At 47.5% G+C, this 20,748-nt stretch overlaps 1 pseudogene; it reads left to right on the plus strand.

Annotated features, from left to right (window-relative positions):
* The first annotated feature begins 944 nt into the window (after positions 1–944).
* The window catches only part of LOC141194422 (uncharacterized), a 64,853-nt pseudogene continuing 45,049 nt past the window's right edge, over positions 945–20,748 (plus strand).

A 20,748-nucleotide genomic window follows, 5' to 3' on the forward strand; every position in this document is an offset into this window, starting at 1 on the left:
ACCCCCAGCTCTTTCAGCTGCTCGTAAAACCCGGCCCTTTAACTCCCTCTCAGCACTATGTGTGCTGGAGCCTGCTTCTCCGGGTCCTACATCACCGAAGGTTGGTACTTCGGGGACACATACCTCCCATCCATGACCTGTCCGGAAGCCACCTTACAGCGCACAGATACGCACACTTCGTACACGCGCGGCTCTGCTCCGTACATCTCGTACACACGTGGCTCCACTCCGTACACCTCGTACACACGCGGCTCCGCTCCGTACACCTCGTACACGCGCGGCTCCGCTCCGTACACCTCGTACACGCGCGGCTCCGCTCTGTACACCTCGTACACGTGCAGCTCCGACCGTACACCTCGTACCAGCGCGGCTCCGCTCCGTACACCTCGTACATGCGCGGCTCCGCTCCGTACACCTCGTACATGCGCTGCTCCGCTCCGTACACCTCGTACATGCGCGGCTCCGCTCCGTACACCTCGTACACGCGCGGCTCCGCTCTGTACACCTCGTACACGTGCAGCTCCGACCGTACACCTCGTACACGCGCGGCTCCGCTCCGTACACCTCATACACACGCGGCTCCGCTCCGTACACCTCGTACACGCGCGGCTCCGCTCCGTACACCTCGTACACACGCGGCTCTGCTCCGTACACCTCGTACACACACGGCTCTGCTCCGTACACCTCGTACACACACGGCTCCGCTCCGTACACACGGCTCTGCTCCGTACACCTCGTACACACGCGGCTCCGCTCCGTACACCTCGTACACACACGGCTCTGCTCCGTACACCTCGTACACACACGGCTCTGCTACATCCACACTGTAAACCCCTCCTGACCCCACACATAAACTTCAGCTCATCCAGCACCATGACAACCAGCACAGCAGAGTCCTGCATCCACTGAGGCCCCTGATCATGTGACCCCTGACTCCTCCCCTCCTGTGACCTCATCACAGCTCCTGTGTGCACAGAGCAGCCATATATGTGGTGGCGGCTCTGCAGGTGGAGGTATGTGGAGACCCCATTACTGGGCGCAGGGGGCATTAACCCCTTCAGCACGGAGACTCTTTTGGGGTCTTGTGTTGCCCCTTTATAAGAATCGTAAGGTTTTTGTTCTGTTTCCTGTAATAGATACATACGACCCAACTATGGAGACAGGAAGTGAGGAAACGTATTGTTCTCATAGTACAGGACCCCTTTACTGGCCCCACAATGTAATGCCCCCATTATGCCCCTTATGCAGAATGTATGATGCCCCCACACAGTGTAATGCCCCATTATGCCCCTTATGCAGGATGTATGATGCCCCACACAGTGTAATGCCCCCATTATGCCCCTTATGCAGGATGTATGATGCCCCCATTATGCCCCTTATACAGTATGTATGATGCCCCACACAGTGTAATGCCCCCATTATGCCCCTATGCAGGATGTATGATGCTCCCACAGTATAATGCCCCCATTATGCCCCTTATGCAGGATGTATGATGCCCCCACACAGTGTAATGGCCCCATTATGCCCCTTATGCAGGATGTATGATGCCCCCACACAGTGTAATGCTCCCCATTATGCCCCTTATGCAGTATGTATGATGCCCCACACACAGTGTAATGCCCCCATTATGCCCCTTATACAGGATGTATGATGCCCCCACAGTATAATGCCCCCATTATGCCCCTTATGCAGTATGTATGATGCCCCACACAGTGTAATGCCCCCATTATGCCCCTTATACAGTATGTATGACGCCCCCCACACAGTGTAATGCCCCCATTATGCCCCTTATACAGGATGTATGATGCCCCCACAGTATAATGCCCCCATTATGCCCCTTATGCAGTATGTATGATGCCCCACACAGTGTAATGCCCCCATTATGCCCCTTATACAGTATGTATGACGCCCCCCACACAGTATAATGCCCCCATTATGCCCCTTATGCAGTATGTATGATGCCCCACACAGTGTAATGCCCCCATTATGCCCCTTATGTAGTATGTATGATGCCCCCCACACAGTGTAATGCCCCCATTATGCCCCTTATGCAGTATGTACAGTGGTGGCCAAAAGTATTGGCACCCCTGCAATTCTGTCAGATAATACTCAGTTTCTTCCTGAAAATGATTGCAATCACAAATTCTTTGGTATTATTATCTTCATTTAATTTGTCTTCAATGAAAAAACAAAAAGAGAATGAAGCAAAAATCAAATCATTGATCATTTCACACAAAACTCCAAAAATGGGCCAGACAAAAGTATTGGCACCCTCAGCCTAATACTTGGTTGCACAACCTTTAGCCAAAATAACTGCAAACAACCGCTTCCGGTAAGCATCAATGAGTTTCTTACAATGCTCTGCTGGAATTGTAGACCATTCTTCTTTGGCAAACTGCTCCAGGTCCCTGAAATTTTGAAGGGTGCCTTCTCCAAACTGCCATTTTGAGATCTCTCCACAGGTGTTCTATGGGATTCAGGTCTGGACTCATTGCTGGCCACCTTAGAAGTCTCCAGTGCTTTCTCTCAAACCATTTTATAGTGCTTTTGGAAGTGTGTTTTGGGTCATTGTCCTGCTGGAAGACCCATGACCTCTGAGGGAGACCCATGACCTCTGAGGGTGACCCAGCTTTCTCACACTGGGCCCTACATTATGCTGCAAAATTTGTTGGTAGTCTTCAGACTTTATAATGCCATGCACACGGTCAAGCAACCCCAAAACATCAGGGAACCTCCTCCATGTTTGACTGTAGGGACCGTGTTCTTTTCTTTGAATGCCTCTTTTTTTTCCCTGTACACTCTATGTTGATGCTTTTTCCCAAAAAGCTCTACTTTTGTCTCATCTGACCAGAGAACATTCTTCCAAAACGTTTTAGGCTTTCTCAGGTAAGTTTTGGCAAACTCCAGCCTGGCTTTTTTATGTCTCGGGGTAAGAAGTGGGGTCTTCCTGGGTATCCTACCATACAGTCCCTTTTCATTCAGACGCCGACGGATAGTACGGGTTGATATTGTTGTACCCTCGAACTGCAGGGCAGCTTGAACTTGTTTGGATGTTAGTCGAGGTTCTTTATCCACCATCCACACAATCTTGCGTTGAAATCTCTCGTCAATTTTTCTTTTCTGTCCACATCTAGGGAGGTTAGCTACAGTACCATGGGCTTTAAACTTCTTGAAGACACTGTTAACGGAAGACACAGGAACATTCAGGTCTTTGGAGATGGACTTGTAGCCTTGAGATTGCTCATGCTTCCTCACAATTTGGTTTCTCAAGTCCTCAGACAGTTCTTTGGTCTTCTTTCTTTTCTCCATGCTCAATGTGGTACACACAAGGACACAGGACAGAGGTTGAGTCAACTTTAATCCATGTTAACTGGCTGATTTAGTTATTGCCAACACCTGTTAGGTGCCACAGGTAAGTTACAGGTGCTGTTAATTACACGAATTAGAGAAGCATCACATGATTTTTCAAACAGTGCCAATATTTTGTCCACCCCCTTTTTTAGGTTTGGTGTGGAATTATATCCAATTTGGCTTTAGGACAATTCTTTTTAGTATTTTTTCATTGAAGACAAAATAAATGAAGATAATAATACCAAAGAATTTGTGATTGCAATCATTTTCAGAAAGAAACTGAGTATTATCTGACAGAATTGCAGGGGTGCCAATACTTTTGGCCACCACTGTATGATGCCCCACACAGTGTAATACCTCCATTATGCCCCTTATGCAGTATTTTTGATGCCCCACAAAGTATAATGCCCCCGTTATGCCCTTATGCAGTATGTATGATGCCCCCACACAGTGTAATGCCCCCATTATGCCCCTTATGCAGTATGTATGATGCCCCCACACGGTGTAATGCCCCCATTATGCCCCTTATGCAGTATGTATGATGCCCCCACACGGTGTAATGCCCCCATTATGCCCCTTATGCAGTATGTATGATGCCCCCACACGGTGTAATGCCCCCATTATGCCCCTTATGCAGTATGTATGATGCCCCCACACGGTGTAATGCCCCCATTATGCCCCTTATGCAGTATGTATGATGCCCCCACACAGTGTAATGCCCCCATTATGCCCCTTATGCAGTATGGATGATGCCCCCACACAGTATAATGTTCCCACAGTACCGCCTGAGGTCCTGCAGTTGGAATAAGTCCTGAGGTTTTACAGTTGGAATAATCCCTCTGGAGTTGGTTTTCCCTCTGCCTGCTCCCCTACATATACCCTCGAGCATGTATACATGCATGTAGGGGAGCAGGCCTTACTAGATATCGAGGCTTTGTACAGTAATATATCGCATGAGGATGGTATCAGTGGAGTAAGATGTTTATTGAAATCGATATCAATAGAGTGTAGTAGACATAATGACTTCATGGAGGATCTTCTGAAATTCATTCTTACTCATAACGTCTTACTTTTTGACAGGAAGTACTTAAACGAGCTCAGGGGTACTGCGATGGGGAGCCCCTGTACCCCCTCATCTGCTAATCTATTCCTGGGCTGGTGGGAGGAAACCAAAATACTCAGTGATGATTATAAGTGGTGGCAACCATATATTGGGGTATGATATAGATATATTGACAACATTTTTATCATCTGGTCAAGGACGAGTGAACAATTTCTTTAATTTGTCAGGGAACTCAATATCCATAGAGTGGCCCTTAGATTTATATCAGAGTTTAATTATTACCAGTTGCCTTTCCTTGATGTACCAATCAAGAAAGTACGGGATGGGAGCCAGGGCTGTGCAGTCGGTAAGCCAAACCTTTGACTCCTACTCCTAAATTTCCATGACACCGTCTCCGACTTCATGACTCCGACTCCCTCATACATGGCTCATGTTTAAGTGATTTACAGTAGGACACATTTTATTCGTTCTCCCATGACCGCACCACGAGAGAGAGGATCTGCCCATCAAGGACAGGAAACCTACAGGTTAAAAAGGGCGGCGCCTCTCTCTCGCCTCAGTTTAGGTTTCCTGTCCATGATGGGAGACCTCGCAGGCTTACCTGCAGAAGATGGTCTCTTTCCCCAGAGGGAGCCACAGGGTGCTGGATGGAGCTGTCTGTCCTGGGCCTCTGGAGACGTCACGGCAAGGCTCATTGGGGCACCTCCGTGTGCGTTGCGGCAGGCAGTACAAGGCAGGAGATCCGGGGCACGTGACAGGCGCGGCCCTGTGACGTATTTCCGGTGCGTCGGGGATGTCACCGGAAGTGGGCGGAGCTCTCGCGCGCAACCAGGAAGTGCGCGCGAGCATGAGGACGCCGAAGCCACGAGGAGAACAACGTCAGCTGGGCAGGCGGCGGTGAGCCCACCTGGGGAGGGGGGGGGGGAACCACGTGGGAACAATTAACTCCCTCCTGGGTTCGAAAAAAGAAAAAAACCCACACATGGTACCTGGTATGGCCAGTATAAAAGAGTCCTGGCAACATACAGAGGTGCTTCCCAGCCCATTGTTACCTTGGTAGACATGGGAGATTCATAGGAGCAGCTTTCACCTCAGCAAGAGCAACTGCTGCAGGAGCAGCCCTCTGGGGAGCCCTCACAACTGGTGGTGCAACGTCATTCCCGGTCTGGGTCTAGTCGTTCAGCTAGGAAGTTCACCACTAAGAGCAGAAAAAATAGTCCGGTTCAGCGTGATTCCCCGCCGGTTATGATGGATTCTTCTGCTTCTACGGTACCAGATATTCTGTGGGGTAAGTGGAATCTTCGTGGAAGTTCTACTAATAGTTTCCTTCTCCTTTTTTCTTTCTATAAACTCCTCTTTAAGAGCAAGAAATGTTGAGCTAAAATGAAACATAAAGAATGGGCCTTATGCAGCAATCCGCTCCCAGATGCATATAATAAGAAATTGTGCCAGCTGTGTATTAACAAAGTAATGGCGGAGGAAACCCCGGGGTTTTCCCTGGACCTAAAGACTTTAATTAGAGAGGAAATAGGCAAGGCTTTGCAAGGCTCAGAATCTACTCATATTTCTCGGGAACCTGAGCCGGGTTCAGACTCTGACATATCTGACATTTCCTCCTCCGCTCTCTCTTCTTCTGATAGTGAATCGGATAGACAGTGTTTTCCTCTGCAGGAGGTTGATTCCTTGGTAAAAGCTGTCCGGTCTACCATGGGCATTGTAGACATGAGGGCAGAAAAGTCTGTGGAGGACGTAATGTTTGGTGGATTAGGTCAGAAAAAGAGAAAACGTTTTCCCGTGAATACAAGAGTAAAAGACCTCAATGATAGAGAGTGGAAAAAACCCGACAGGAAGGGCAGTGTTCCTCCATCTTTCAAGAGGAGGTACCCATTTGAGGATGCCATATGTTCCTCTTGGTCAAAAGCACCAAAGCTGGACGTTGCTGTCGCTAAAGCGGCAAAAAAGACTTCCCTCCCGTTTGATGACATGGGAGCATTAAAAGACCCCCTGGACAGACGAGCCGATACCTTCTTAAAAGGTGCATGGGAGACAGCTGCAGGAGCACTGAGACCAGCAGTAGCAGCCACCTGCACATCTAGAGCCCTGATGGTTTGGCTGGAACAGTTAAACAGTCAGCTAAGGGATGGTGTCTCTAGGAAGGAGATTATTTCTTCCCTTCCACTGGTTCAGGGTGCAGCGGCCTTTCTTGCTGATGCGTCTGCGGACTTAGTCAGATTGGCAGCAAAGTCATCAGCTCTGTCAAATGCGGCTCGACGAGCGCTATGGATTAAATGCTGGCCTGGGGATGTACAGACAAAGTCCAGGCTGTGTACAATCCCTTGCGAAGGGGAATATCTCTTTGGCCAGACTATGGACGAATTATTGGAGAAGGCCGGAGATCCTAAGAAGTGTTTTCCATCAGTACCTCTACCCTCCTTTAAGAGATCGTTTCGGAAAAGAAAATTCATCCGAAGAAGATTCTTCAGGGAACCGGACAAGTCCGAAGAAAGAGGTCGAAAAGGTAGAGGCCTTCTCTTTGGTTCATCTCCAAAAAATGAGCAGAAGCCAGGGAATGCACAATCAGCCCAGGTGGGAGGGAGATTGTCATTATTTTTCCCAGCTTGGGAACAGATTTCTCATAGTAATTGGATTTTGAGCCTGATTAAATATGGTCTAAAATTTCAATTTCAAGCTTTTCCTCACAAGAGATTCATGATTGTTCCCTCTAGTTCCTCCCCAGAACGCCAGACTGCCCTCGTATCGGAAATTCAAGTCTTAATAAGGAAAAACGTTCTGATTGAGGTTCCGGATTCAGAAAAGGGTCTCGGATTCTACTCCCCGCTCTTCTTGGTCCCAAAACCGGATGGGAGTTTCAGGACAATTATAAATCTAAAATCCTTAAATAGCTTCCTTAAAGTAGACACTTTCAAAATGGAATCCTTGAAAACAGTAATAAAGTTGCTTTTTCCCCACTGTTATATGGTAGTTCTCGATCTCAAGGATGCGTATTACCATATTCCCATTCATAGTTACTATCAGAAATACCTGAGGCTGGCCATTGAAATTGAGGGGGTGGTTAAACACTTTCAGTACACTGCACTTCCCTTTGGGTTAGCAATAGCCGCGCGAATTTTCACCAAATTAATGGCAGAGGTTACGGCCCATATAAGAGAAAGAGACATTCTAATAATCCCTTACCTAGATGATCTCCTGATAGTGGGAAACTCTTTTGTTCAATGCGAGGCCCACCTTCGGGTGACCATGTCTGTCTTGGAGGGCTTGGGGTGGTTTCTAAATTTGGAAAAATCTAGATTAACTCCACTCAAAGCTCAGCAGTATCTGGAGGGTCATGTTAGATTCTAAAAAACAGTTATGTTATTTATCTGAAGAAAAAATCACAAGAATCCAGGGTTTGGTAAGACAGTGTATGGATAAACCCTCTATGTCACTCCGTAAAGCCATGTCGCTATTAGGGACCTTAACCTCGAGTTTTTCCGCAGTTCGTTGGTCACAATTTCATTCAAGGGCTCTTCAGTGGGATGTATTGTATAACAACTCAGTCCTAGAGGGACATTTAGACCGTGAGTTTACCCTGTGTCCTCGGGCCATACATTCCCTTCATTGGTGGTTATGACACGATAATCTTTCTAGGGGGGTCCCCTGGGAGTGTAAGCCGACGGCAGTCTTAACTACAGATGCGAGTGCTGCAGGTTGGGGAGCTCACTTCAATGGGAACTTAGTTCAGGGGACCTGGTCAAGGAGTGAGATACAGTTGTCATCAAATGTTAAGGAGCTTTTGGTGGTGGATTATGCGTTCAACAAGTTCCTTACAGGGCCAGCATGTCCGTATACTCTCGGACAATCAAGTCTCAGTAGCTTATATAAATCACCAAGGGGGAACCCGCTCAAGAGACTTAAAGAGGGTAGCGGACAGACTTCTTCAGAAGGCAGAAGATCATTGTCTCTCCCTTTCGGCTATTCATCTAAAAGGGAAAGAAAACGTCACAGCGGATTTCCTAAGCCGTATTTCCATAAAAGAGGGAGAATGGTCCTTGAATCCTCAAATCTTCTCCAGAATTGTGGCAATGTGGGGTCTTCCGACAGTGGACTTATTTGCGACAAAATCCAACCGGAAGGTGACAACATTCTGTTCCCTAGACCCCAGAGAAGAACCCCTGACAGTGGACGCCTTTATGGTTCCCTGGAAATTCCCTCTGGCATATGCATTTCCTCCCATGATCCTGCTTCCAGCAGTTATAAGGAAGATCAGGGCAGACAGGGCCAGAGTAATACTCATATGCCCCTTTTGGCCAAAAAGACCGTGGTTCCCTTGTCTCCGAAAAATGTCCATATCAGATCCCTGGATCCTTCCGGAGATTCCGGACCTTCTCACTCAGGGTCCGGTTTCCCATCCTCCAGCCTCGAGTCTCCATTTGACGGCGTGGAATTTGAGAGGGTGCTGTTAACCAACAAGGGATTCCCCGCAAATGTAGTAAATACTCTCTTGTCTAGCAGAAAACCCGTTACCACCCGCATTTATGCTAGGACCTGGAGGAAGTTTTTATCATTTACTGAATTTAAATCAGAGGAGGGGCCCCCTATTGGGAAAATACTAGAGTTTCTGCAGCGGGGCTTAGAATTGGGGCTTACCACTAGTACCTTAAAAGTACAGGTGTCGGCTTTGGGAGCTTTGTTTTCTTCCGATATTGCAGCTAATTATTGGATAGCACGATTTATAAAAGCTTCCTTTAGGTGTAGACCCATTATCAAAGCAAAATCCTCTCCCTGGGATTTGAATTTGGTCCTAGAGGCCTTAACTAATCCTCTCTTCGAGCCCCTAGATTTAGCCTCCCCAAAAATTATTCTCCTAAAAACAGCCCTGTTAGTGGCCCTGACTTCAGCCAGAAGAGTGAGTGACATACAGGCTCTTTACATATGTCCGCCATTTACTCAGATTCTGGATGATAGGATTGTATTAAAACCTGACCCAGCCTTTCTTCCAAAAGTAGTCACTCGGTTCCATAGAACTCAGGAGGTAGTTCTCCCAACCTTTTGCTTTCCCCCCAAAAATCAAAAAGAGGAGAGGCTACACACTTTAGACGTGAGGAGGTGCGTACTCAAATACCTACAGATTTCACGCAGTTTTAGGAAGGATAATTCCCTATTTATATGCCATCAGGGGGCTAGAAAGGGTTGTAAGGCCTCCTTTGTTTTGTGCACCTTTGGGAGAAGTTGGTGAAAGTAATGTACTTAATGTAATGATGTGTTTATTGTAACTAACCTTGGCGGTCCTCTCATGCGCTGTTAACTAAACTGAGGCGAGAGAGAGGTGCCGCCCTTTTTAACCTGTAGGTTTCCTGTCCTTGATGGGCGGATCCTCTCTCTCGTGGTGCTGTCATGGGCTCCGAAAAATCCCGTTACCGGTAAGTAACTAAGGCTTTTTCTCAGCTAAAAGTCTAGACTCTTAGATCAGGAATAGGCAAGACATTTATAGGACATTTCATAACTTTCTCAAATTCTTATGAAAAAATATTCCTCACAAACTGCATTGAACTACTGTACCCAATTTATTATATATTTTAGGCGTCGGAGTGGGTCCATTTTATACCGAATCCACCAAAATGGGCACCGACTCCGACTCCACAGCCCTGGTTTGAACCCTAGGGACACTCATCTACCATAAACTATTAAAGTGGGATAGCCACCACTGCATCCTACTAAAAAAAAAAATATATATCCAAGGGCCAATGTTTTACAGTTGAGAAGAAACTGCTCTAATGTCACAGATATTAATATACAGGCAATAGACATGAACACCAGATTCAGGGAAAAAGGTATCCACAGTACATTTTGGATTCCGCACGATTGTTTGCTGAAGAACAGGAGAGAGAGACACTTCTACATACCTAACCAAGACGCCAAGAAAAATATGGGATAACACAAGTAATAGGAACTTGTGACCATATCTTTAATATCCTCAGAAAACACTAGGATGTACTTGTGGCCGACCTGGACCTGAGGGTGCTTTGTGATCTGCTCCCACAATAACTTTCAGAAAGGGTTAGTCAATTAGGGACCGTTTAGTGCATAGTTTCTAAAAAAAACTGCACCCAATGGGACATGGCTGGATAGAAGAATCTGGTTTCTTTAGATGTGTAGAAAGTTGTACATGTAATTGGATGAGACCATGTAAGTCTTTCTCGAGTTCCTCTACAGGTGAAACCTTTTTCCAGAGGGATTATTCCAACTGTAAAACTTTAGGACTTGTATATGTGGCCACATGCACCTACCTCCTAGGTTATGTAAGCACGACCAAGAAGCAGTCTAAGAGGAGTGTCGGGGGGGGGGGGGGCATTTGGGCGAAATACGCCATGGTTGGGTGTCACGGGTGTGTCAGAGGTGACAGACAGTCGCCCTGCAGGGGTTTGCAGGAGATCTCCACGTTTGGCTATGCAGACAGCTGCCTAGATGAGAGGCTGTGTTTAGGACCCAGATTCTACCTCCATTTAGTCTGGGTGTATATATCCCTGGTGTGTCTATGTTGGCGTCGCCGGGTATACTCATTTCTACTTGGAACTTGGCTGAAGCAGTATCACGTCCTCTTTGGAGTCTTGAGGCCGTGTGCCCTGTTGGAGTTTCTTCTAAAGCGAAGTTTTAATTCCCCTGTGTTGTCTTTCCCTTTTGTCTTTAGAGTGCTAGCGGAGGTTGACTAGTGCTCATCTCCTTCCACCCCCAGCTATAGCCTTACGACAGGGATAGTTGGGCGAGGCATGTGATGGGCGACAGCTGCGGAGGCTGTATAGAGACGTTAGGGGGAGACAGGGTGATGCTAGTCCAGATTAGGAGGTCACCTCTTCCCCCTTTTCCATAGTGTCTGGGCTCCCTTTCCCTTTCTCCTCTGTGTTGCACTCACGCCTGGCGTGATTCTTTGTGTTACACTCACACCTGGCGTGACATTGGGACACCCCATTAGTGAGACACATGAACAGTGCACATTGAGGTGAAACAAGAGACATCTCCTTTTGCATCATTGAGGTGGTTAAACCCAATGTGAGAGGTGGTGATCTTAATAGATGTATCCTCAAAAAAGAAAGTGAATGTATTTCCAGACTGGATTCACTAGGCCCTAAGGGACTGAATGAGCAAATTTCCTATGCCTGTTTTGTATGAATACAGGCCCATTCTGGATTACATTTTAGGATTTTATACTCTACCCATTGCTACTCAGTTCCCTGTGAACGAGGTTCACATATTGTTTTACTTCATCAAGAGATCTGAGCTTCTATATCAGAATTATTTCTTATCAGTTATATCCCAATTATACTATTTAGTAACTAACAAGTGTGGTGTTCCTTGTATATCTCTAATTATGCAATAGGGGTCAAATATGACCATTTAGGAGTATACTGTGGGCCACCATCCCATATATTTTGTAGTGATAAAGTAGATCCACATGCCGATTGCATGATGGGAGGATGTGCAATACTTGTTTTTAGTCTCCCATGATACTGATCTCAGAGAGAGGATTTTTCTGTTTGTGGAATGCAATCCAATACCATATGCGCTCCGGTGTGGAACGCAGACATATGGGCATGCACATTTGTGGACAATGATCCTAGATGGAATGATGACTACGGGCATGCGCAGTCACAGGTACGAGTTTCACGGCAGCAATCAGTTTATCTGGTGTTTCAGCATAAAGCACGTCACTTCCGGACATGCACACTAGGTGATGGACATTATCGAACCTCTAGCTCATGAGAAGTAGCGTAGGTGCAGTATATTATTGTAGACAGACTCTATTCTGTATATCCTGTGACAATTCACCTCTAGGAATGGGAATGAGCCTCATAGTCTGGGAGGGGTTTTGGATGAAGTGGGATATTTAAACATGGACACCTGGCTATTAGGCACATGTTGAACATCATGAATTATCATCCCTCTATCAAGCCTCCTAATGAACCTGTTGGGAAAATGCATTGAGGCGGATTATTGAAACATTCTCTGAGTACCATACCCTTTCCTTTATACATATTGTAGGGGTTTTACTCACTGGGGCACTATAGGAGGAAAACAGGAGGCATGTTCTTAAATTTCATGTGGGTTTATTACTTCATAAACCCAGAAGCCAAACAGAAAAGCAAATAGCCTTTAGATCAGGCAAACAAAGCAAATGTCCTTAGCAGGTCTCTACTCAGCCAGGCCTGTGTGGCACACAAGCTGGAGTAGCGTCCAGTGTCTTGGCTTGGTCTGAAGACAAACATACACAGTAGGCCTTCTACCTCCAAACACACAGACTATGTGCCAAACAACTGCCTTCATTTTATAGGCTGTTAACCACACCCAGAGATGAGGTATGTGGGTAGCTGGACCCGCCCATTCTCTCCTAGCTACCTGTAACCCGGCTCCCAGGTGCACCAAACGATCCTCTTAGTGCTTATGTGCTCTAGAGAAACACTCCGGGTTACATCACACAGACCAGCCATCTCTGTGACACATACCTCCCATCGACTACGCGACCATTAGCCACCTTACATACCCCCCCCCCGCCTAAACCTGTGGGCTTGACACCTTTTACTACCAGACAGGGGATTCTCGAGAGAGCATCGGCATTACCATGTAGCTTCCCTGCTCTATGTTCTACAGGGAAGTAGGAGTCCTGTAGGGCTAAAAACCCGAGGGTGACTCTGGCATTTTTTCACTTGTTTCCCTCATCCATCTGAGTGGAGCATAGTCGGATAATAATCTAAATTTTCGACCTAACAGTACGGTAAGGTGTCCACCGCACACTTTATAGCCGAGCGTTCCTTCTCTATGACCAAATAATTTTTCTCGCAGGAGAACAGCTTTCTACTCAGGTAGAGGACAGGGTGCTCCTCCCCGTGTATCTCCTGGGAAAGGACTGCTGCTAACACGACATCTGGGGCATCTGTCTGGAGTATAAACTCTTTCTTGAAGTCCGGGGCAACCAGGACCGGTTGCCTACACAGAGCCAGTTTCATCTTTTGAAAGGACGTCTCCGCCTCTGCTGTCCACTTGGCCTTGGCTGATTTTGTCCCTTTAAGGAGGTCAGTCAGGGGTGCGGCCATCATGGCGAAGTTTGGGATGAATTTTCCTGTAGTATCCCACGATTCCCAGGAAGGCTCTGACTTGCTTTTTCGACACCGGTCTCAGCCAATTTTGGATTGCTTCTACTTTAATATTTTTGGGTTTTATCTTGACTCTACCCACTACATATCCGAAGTACTTGGCTTCTTATTTCCCCATGCCATATTTCTTCGCGTTTATTGAAAACCCCACCTTCCTCAGAGCATCAAACACAGCCTGAATCTTTTCCAGATGACTCTCCCAGTCTGGACTGAAGATAATAATATTGTTCAGGTATGTTGCAGCATATTTCTTATGGGATGCAAGGATGCAATCCATAGCTCTCTGGAATTTTGCAGGGGCCCCCTACAGTCCAAACGGCATCCGGGCATACTGGAAGCATCCGTCCAGCGTAGAAAACGCAGTCTTCTCTTTGGCTACCTGTGCCATGGGGATCTGCCAATATCCCTTCGTCAGATCCAAGGTGGTTATGTGCCTTGCTGGCCCAAGCCTCTTGATCAGCTCGACGACGCGTGGCATGGGATATGCATCAAATTGGAAACCTCATTCAACTTCCGATAGTCGTTGCAGAATCTCCACTCACCATTGGGATTTGGGACCAAGACAATCAGGCTCGACCAACTGCTCTTGGATTCTTCAATGACACTGAGCTTCAGCATACAAGCTACCTCTTTGGATATCAACTCTTGTCGGGCCTCAGGTATCTGATAGGGCTTCAAGTTCACCCACACATGTGGCTCCGTCAGAACCTTGTGTTCTATGACCCTTGTGCAGCCCGACAATTCCGAGAACAGATCCCTATTCTTCTGCATCAACTCCCAACACTGCTGTTTCTTGGCCTTCGTTAGCGTTTCCGCTATTGCGACTCCTCCAACGTCACCTTCTAGCTTGCCCAGCAAGCATGGAGCTTCCACAGCCTCTCTGTCTTGCCACGGCTTGATGAGGTTGATGTGGTATATCTGGTACGGCTTACGTCGTCCCGGTTGATGAACCTTGTAGTTCGCTTCACCCATTTTTTCCACCCTTGCCACATGGCCAAGAACTTACTTTCCACCATAGTAATTAGCATGAGGATTCCGGTCTCCCGGATTGAATTGCCTCACTCTGGCTGACTGGTTGTAGACTCTGGCATGAGCTTCTTGTGCCTGGAGGAGATGTTCTTTTACAATGGGCATCACCTTCACAATCCTCTCCTGCATCAGAGCAACCATGCTCGATGACGCTCCTATGGGGCGTGAATTCGGCTTCCCAGATTTCCTTTGTGACATCCAGAAGACCCCGCGAATGTCGGCCATACAGAAGTTCGAATGGCGAGAACCCTGTAGAGGCCTGTGAAACCTTTCGGTTGGAGAACAACAGATACGGTAGGAGACAGTCCCAGTCTCTTCTGTCCCTTTCTATGTCCTTCCTCAGTATACTCTTCAGAGTCTTGTTAAACCTTTCGACTAGGCTATCCGTCTGAGGATGGTATACTGAAGTCCTCAGTTGGGAGATTTGGAGGGCTTTGCATAACTCCCTCATCACCTTACTCATAGAGGGAATTCCCTGGTCAGTGAGTATCTCCCTTTGGTAAGCCTGTTGGGGGAAAAACATGGACCAACTCACGGGATATATTCTTTGCGGAGGAGTTTCTCAGTGGAATCACTTCAGGATAGCGTGTGGCATAGTCCAGGATAACCAATATAAATTGATGCCCACAAGCAGATTCAACAAGGGGACTGACCAATTCTCTCGAACGGCACTTCAATAATGGGCAATGGCACGAGGGGACTTCAAAAGTGAGAGGTGGGGTCGGTTAACTGGCACGTAGTGCAAGACCTGCAATACTTAAATATTTCCCGGTGACATCTGGGCCTATAGAACCTTTGTAAAAGATAATGCCTTACCAACAACAGATGCAGCAAGCCTCCATGATAAAGGCGGGGCTAGCACATGTGCAAAATACTGATGCAGACAGCCACTAACCTACCAATTCATGGAGGGGGGTGGCTGTCTAGTATTATATATGCACACCGATGGAGTCTGCATAGGGCGCCAGTCACACAGATAAGTGTGGTGCACAGTTTCTGGCTTGCAGCTTGTTGATGACGCCCATACTATTAGATCAGGCCGGCTGCCCAGCACTATATACGTGCACCCCCACAAGACAGACGCCCCAATTCACCCAGCCAACACTAAAGAGGCCTGGCCTCATCCTGCAAAAAAATGTGCAAAAAAGATGAAAAATAGCGTAGAAGATAAATACACCACATGAGGTGTTGGTCGATATTTTGGCCAAAATACACAAGCTCGCAACCCAAACGTCAAGGGTCCTCATACTTGCGAGTCCTAACACTAAACATTAAAAATGGTGAACATTGGACATAATTTCAAAAAACATCACAGTAAGGCTGTATGCCCACTATGCGTTTTTTAAGCGTTTCCGCAGCGGCAATTCTGCTGCAGAAACGCTTAAACGCTTGGTAGAAGGTCTGTCATGTTCCCCAATGATAATCCCATGTGCTGTGCACATGCTGCGGAAATTTCCGCTGCGGATTATCATTGCGGAAAAATCCACAGCACTACCAATTATTTTGCGGAAGCGCGGCATGTTCGCCGCCATTGACTTACATTGGAACGCATGGAATCCGCATCATTGCATCTGCAGATGCGGAATCCATGCGTTTCAATGTGCGGATGGTACCTGGGTTTGGAGAAGAGGAGACTCTCCTCCGGACCCGGGTACCATAGAACCTGTAAAAAAAAGAATAAAATAAAAAATATACATTATACTTACCTTCTGATGGCCCCCGGTGTCCTTAGCGATGCGTCTTGGCTTGCTGGCAGCTCACGATGGTCTGAAAAGGACCTGCCATGACGTCAAATAGTCATGTGACGGGTCACGCGACCGCTGACGTTGGCAGGTCCTTTAGTCTACCGCGAGCTGCCGGCAAGCCAGGACGCATCGGATAAAGACACCAGGGGCCATCAGAAGGTAAGTATATATTTATTTTTTACCATTCTTTCGGTCACACTATATAAATCCATGCCGGTTGCATGGATTTATATAGTGTGACCAAGTTATATAGTGTGACCAAGTTGTCAAGCACTTTCCAAGTGATGTTAAAATCGCTTGGAAAGCGCTTGACAACCCGCATGCGGAAATGCTTGTGAAGAACGCTTCACTTCCGTACAATCCGCATGCGTTTTTTCTGCCAAGGAGATGCAGAAACGCTGAGGAAAAAATCCAGAGCATTTCTGCATCGTGGGCACATAGCCTAAAAGATAATGCCTTACCAACACCAGGTCAGATTACCAATGCACTGCAGGATGCAGTAAGCCTCAATGATAAAGGCGGGGCCAGCACATGTGCCAAATACTGATGCAGACAGCCACTCACTAACCTACAATTTCATGGAGGGAGTGGCTGTGTAGTATTATACATGCACACCGATGGGAGTCTGCATAGGGCGCCAGTCACAGATATGTGTGATGCACATTGTCTGGCTTGCAGCCTATTGATGACGCCCATACTATTAGGCTGTGTGCCCACAATGCGTTTTTAATGCGTTTTTGCAGTTGCGGAAATGCATTAAAAATGCATGTAGAAGGGCAGCAATGTTCCCCAATGATAATCCGCAAATTTAATTTCCGGTGCGGATTATCATTGCGGAAAAAACGCAGCACTACCAATTATTTTGCGGAAGCGCTGCGTTTTCGCCGCAATTGACTTGCATTAGTACGCGCCAATTCCGAAAGACTGCATCTATACTTGCGTAATTGGCACGTTCTAATGTGCGGATGGTACCCAGGTGTGGAGGACAGGAGACTCTCCTCCACACCCAGGTACCATTAAAAAAGCTGTAAAAAAGAAGAATAAAATAAAAAATAAATATATACTTACCTTCTGGTGGCCCGCAGTGCACTCCTCCTTGCTTCACGGCACTTAGCGATGGAATGAAGGACCTGCTCTGACGTCAGAGTCATGTGACGGGTCACACGACACTGACGTTGGCAGGTCCTTCAGTCTACCACTGCCGGCAGCCGGGACCGAGCGAAGCAAGACAGCGCAGGCCATCGGAGGGTAAGTATAGATTTATTTTTTTACATTCTCTCAGGTCACACTATATAAATCCATGCTGGTTGCATGGATTTATATAGTGTGACCAAGTTGACAAGCACTTTCCAAGTGATACTAAAATCGCTTGGAAAGCGCTTGTCAACCCGCATGCGGAAACGCAAGTGAAGAACGCTTCACTTCCGCATGTCCCTGGCAGGAAAAAGACATGTACAATCCGCATTCATTTTTTTCTGCCAGGGAGATGCAGAAACGCTCAGGAAAAAATCCTGAGCATTTCTGCATCGTGGGCACATAGCCTTAGATCAGACGGGCTGCCAAGCACTATATACATGCAAGCACACAAGACATATACCCCAATTCACCCAGCCAACACTAAAGAGGCCTGGTGGGGTATTTATCATGTGGTGTATTTATCTTATACACTATTTTTAGTCTTTTTTGCACATTTTTTTGCACTATGCATCACACATATCTGCGTGACTGGCGCCCGCCCTATGCAGACTCCATCGGTGTGCATGTATAATACTACACAGTCACCCCCTCCATGAATTTGGTAGGTTAGTGAGTGGCCGTCTGCTTCAGTATTTTGCACATGTGCTGGCCCTGCCTTTATGATGCAGGCTTGCTGCATCCTGCAGTGCATTGGCAATCTGACCTGGTGTGGGTAAGGTATTATCTTTTACTGTGATGTTTTTTGAAATTTTGTCTAATGTTCACCAATAGAACCTTTGCACGATCCGTTCCTGCGTTTTAACCACTCCCAGATGTCCCCCCAAGACATGTGAATGGGCCATGTCCAACACCTTCCGTCTAAAGGGGCCCGGCACTATTAACTGCTCCACACTCTCCTCCCTCACTTTCTTGACCCACTACAACAACTCCTTACTCAGCATAAAATGGGGAAACCTTGTGTCAGTCCCTGACTACTGTGCAACCCCATTTATAATAGTGACATTATTAAAGGCTTCCTTCAGAGTTAGGTCCCTATGTTGGGCAGACCCAAAATTCTCGCTGGTCACCCCTAACTCTGGAATTGCAGACTCAGGGGGCACTACCTCCTCATCCCCCACAAGGACACAAAAAGGAAACCTGTCTGACTCTGGGTGTGGTGATACCTCATTAAGGTTAATTTTTTTCTTATCTGAGCCAGCGAACTCAGAACCCTTCCTCCACAGATCCCAAAACAAGCAAAAGTCCCAGCCTATAATAATAGGGTGCAGCAAGTCCTGAACGACGCCGACCTCGTGGGACTCTGTACCGTGGGCCATTTCAATGTCCACTCTGGCCCGTAGGGTAGTCTTTAGCATCACCATGAATGCGCTGAATGCCGACTTTTTTCCCCGGGATAATTTGGAGAGGGTCACCAGGCTCCCGGAGTCTAGCAGTGCCTTTACTTCCCATCTGTTCACCTTCATGTGACATGCTTGTGGCCTCTCGCTGGATGGACAGTTCACACTGCAGGCCGGATAAGCATAATATGAACAACGTTGTCCTATGCTGCAGTCCATCGGCTCAAGGGTCAGGGGACAACGGGCGGCTATATGGCCTGGGCCGTGGCACCGCCAGCAAACAACATCACCTGTATGGACCTTGGGCACCACCTCCCTCGTCCATTTGGACCTTGGAAGTCCCAACACCTTTTGGGCCTGCACCCCCTGTTGGGAACTCCAGCATGTAGTGGGCTGCCTTCCCAAGGAACCTTCAACCCCCTGGTATCTCTCGATCAGTCCGACCAGTTCATCCGCATACCGGGGATCACCCTGGGCAACCCAAGGCTGTATGGGCCTCGGCATGGAGTGCACAAACCGGTCCATCACCACCCACTCTACCATCTGCGCAGGCATTGAGGACTCTGGCTGCAGGCATTGAGGACTCTGGCTGCAGCCACTTCTGGACCAGGTGCAGCAGGTCAAACATTTGGGACGGAGGTGGTTTGTTCTGGTGATACGAACCCACTGTGCCCTGATAGTCATTGTCAACCCCAAGCGTGCGAGAATCTCACTTTTTAGCTTGCCATACTCTTTGGCATCCTGGAAAGCTAAATCATAGTACGCCTACTAGGCGTACTTCTGGGGCTCTCCAAGTCAAGTATGGCGACAGTACCTCTGCCCACTGCTCTTGTGGAAATTTCTTCCTCTCGGCCACCCTTTGAAACACCATCAGGAAGGTCTCAACGTCATCCCCCGGGGTCATTTTCTGCAAAGCCCATCATACCGCCTTCCGGACATGGGAGTCCTCAGTCGGACCTGGGGTTGGAGCGCTCATCCTGTCCTGGATGGCGGTTGCCAGAAGCTGCATCTGCTGACGTTGTTTCTGCTAGTGCTGCTGGATCTGCTGTAACTACAGCCTGTTGGTCTCCTGTTGATGCTGCTCCGACTGGACCAGGTGTTTCAGCAGGTCCTACATTTCGTCTGGCGATGCTTGCTGGCTTGCAACAGACTTCACCCAGGGCATGCAGTCCATCCTGTAGCAGTCACACGTCTCTGCTGGTAATACTACCCGCAAGTCTAACACTAATTGTGGAGGTTTTACTCACTTGGGTGTGACAGGAGGAAAACAGGAGGCATGTTCCTTTAAAAGTTCATGTGGGTTTATTGCTTCATAAACCCAGAAGCCAAACAGAAAAGCAAATAGCCTTTAGATCAGGCAAACAAAGTAAATGTCCTTAGCAGGTCTCTGGCCAGCCAGGCCTGTGTGGCACACAAGCTGGGGTAGCGTCCAGTGTCCTGGCTTGGTCTGAAGACAAACATACACAGGAGGCCTTCTCCCTCCAAACACACAGACATTTTATAGGCTGTTAACCACACCCAGAGGTGAGGTATGTGGGTAGCTGGACCCGCCCATTCCCTCCTAGCTACCCGTAACCCGGCTCCCAGGTGCACCAAACGATCCTCTTAGTGCTTATGTGCCCTAGAGAAACACTCCGGGTTACATCACACAGACCAGCCATCTCTGTGACACATGCCTCCCATTGACTACACAACCATTAACCACTTTAGAATACTTTGATACATATCTGGTTTTATGATTACCCCACGGCTGATTAAAGGGAATCTATCACCCCCTGGGACTTATCTGACCTCTAATATTGGCATACAGGTGATAGAAATGTGAATCTATACATACCTTTATGCCTCATATTAGAGGTCTGTTTGCTGAGAAATGGCTT

The sequence above is a fragment of the Phyllobates terribilis genome, unplaced genomic scaffold, assembly GCF_046119375.1.
Source record: "Phyllobates terribilis strain yellow unplaced genomic scaffold, ASM4611937v1 Scaffold_71__1_contigs__length_7168151, whole genome shotgun sequence".
Classification (NCBI taxonomy): Eukaryota; Metazoa; Chordata; class Amphibia; order Anura; family Dendrobatidae; genus Phyllobates; species Phyllobates terribilis.